Below are 2,062 nucleotides of genomic sequence, written 5' to 3'. Positions count from 1 at the left end.
ACCGACCCCTATTGCCCCATACAGCCCCATACAGCCCCATACTGACCCACACAGCCCCATACATCCCCATACATCCCCATACATCCCCATACTGTCCCATACAGCCCCATACAGCCCTATATTGCCCCATACAGCCCCATACAGCCCCATACCGACCCCCATTGACCCCTATTGCCCCCTGTCCCAGACCCCGCTGCTGGTGGCGGCTCTGGCCGCAGCCCCCGCCCTTGTCCGGGATCTGATCGCGGCCGGCGCCGACCCCGACGCTGCGGACAATGAGGGGCGGACGGCGCTGCACGTGGGCGCCACCTACGGGCTGCCCGAGGTACTGCAGGTAACGGACCCTATAACGGACATAGGGATCCTATAAGGGACATGGGGACCCTATAACGGATATAGGGGGACCCCATAACTGCCCTATGGGGGGAAAGAGGCCCTATAAGTCCCCTATGGGGGGAAAGGGACCCCATAAGTGCCCTATGGGGGGGAAAGGGGCCCCATAACTGCACTATAGGGACCCCAAAACTGCCCTATGGGGGGAAAGGGACCCCATAAGTGCCCCATAGGGGGAAAGGGACCCCATAAGTGCCCTATGGGGGGGAAAGAGCCCCCATAACTGCACTATAGGGACCCCAAAACTGCCCTATGGAGGGGGAAAGGGACCCTATAAGTGCCCTATAGGGACCCCATAACTGCCTTATGGGGGGAAAGGGGCCCCATAACTGACATATAGGGACCCCAAAACCCCATAAGTGCCCCATAGGGATGGGACCCCAAAACTGCCCTATGGGGGGAAAGGGACCCCATAACTGACATATAGGGACTCCATAAGTTCCCTATGGGGGGAAAGGGACCCCATAAGTGCCCCATAGGGATGGGACCCCATAAGTGCCCTATAGGGACCCCATAAGTGCCCTATGGGGTGAAAGGGACCCCATAACTGACATATAGGGACCCCGTAAGTGCCCTATGGGGGAAAATGGGCCCTATAAGTGCCCTATGGGGGGGAAAGGGACCCCATAACTGACATATAGGGACCCCATAAGTGCCCTATNATAGGGACCCCATAAGTGCCCTATGGGGGAAAATGGGCCCTATAAGTGCCCTATGGGGGGGAAAGGGACCCCATAACTGACATATAGGGACCCCAAAACCCCATAAGTGCCCCATAGGGATGGGACCACATAACTGGCCTATGGGGGGGAAAGGGACCATATAAGTGCCCCATAGGGATGGGACCCCATAAGTGCCCTATAGGGGGGAGAGGGACCCCATAAGTGCCCCATAGGGACGCCATAACTGCCTTATGGGGGGAAAAGGGGCCCCATAACTGACATATAGGGACCCCAAAACCCCATAAGTGCCCTATAGGGGGAAAGGGACCCCATAAGTGCCAGATAGGGACCCCATAACTGCCCTATAGGGGGGGAAAGGGACCCCATAACTGCCATATAGGGACCCCATAAGTGCCCTATAGGGACCCCAAAACCCCATAAGTGCCCTATAGGGGGAAAGGGATCCCATAACTGCCATATAGGGACCCCAAAACTGCCCTATGGGGGGGAAAGGGGCCCTATAAGTGCCCTATGGGGGGTAAAGGGACCCCATAAGTGCCCTATAGGGACCCCATAACTGCCTTATAGGGGGAAAGGGACCCTATAAGTGCCCTATAGGGATGGGACCCCATAAGTGCCCTATGGGGGAAAAAGAGACCCCATAACTGCCATATAGGGACCCGATAAGTGCCCTATGGGGGGAAAGGGACCCCATAAGTGCCCCATAGGGATGGGACCCCATAAGTGCCCTATAGGGACCCCAAAACCCCATAAGTGCCCTATAGGGACCCCATAAGTGCCCCATAGGGATGGGACCCCATAACTGCCCTATAGGGACCCNTAAGTGCCCTATGGGGGAAAATGGGCCCTATAAGTGCCCTATGGGGGGGAAAGGGACCCCATAACTGACATATAGGGACCCCATAAGTGCCCTATGGGGGAAAATGGGCCCTATAAGTGCCCTATGGGGGGGAAAGGGACCCCATAACTGACATATAGGGACCCCA

General features: G+C 56.9%; 1 long non-coding RNA gene across 1 annotated transcript in view; it reads right to left on the bottom strand.

The window, feature by feature from the left end:
• Positions 1 to 214: 214 nt before the first annotated feature.
• Positions 215 to 2,062, bottom strand: part of LOC116652668 — an 8,949-nt gene continuing 7,101 nt past the window's right edge. The window contains exons 2-3 of the long non-coding RNA XR_004305806.1: positions 1,880 to 1,883; positions 215 to 226 (exon numbers count right to left, since the gene is read on the bottom strand). This is a non-coding gene — a long non-coding RNA (uncharacterized LOC116652668). The remainder of the gene's footprint in view (positions 227 to 1,879; positions 1,884 to 2,062) is intronic.

The sequence above is a fragment of the Coturnix japonica genome, unplaced genomic scaffold (genome assembly GCF_001577835.2).
Source record: "Coturnix japonica isolate 7356 unplaced genomic scaffold, Coturnix japonica 2.1 chrUnrandom576, whole genome shotgun sequence".
Taxonomy (NCBI): domain Eukaryota; kingdom Metazoa; phylum Chordata; class Aves; order Galliformes; family Phasianidae; genus Coturnix; species Coturnix japonica.
The sequence above is the reverse complement of the archived record's forward strand: the minus strand, read 5'-3'. Positions and strand labels throughout refer to the sequence as shown.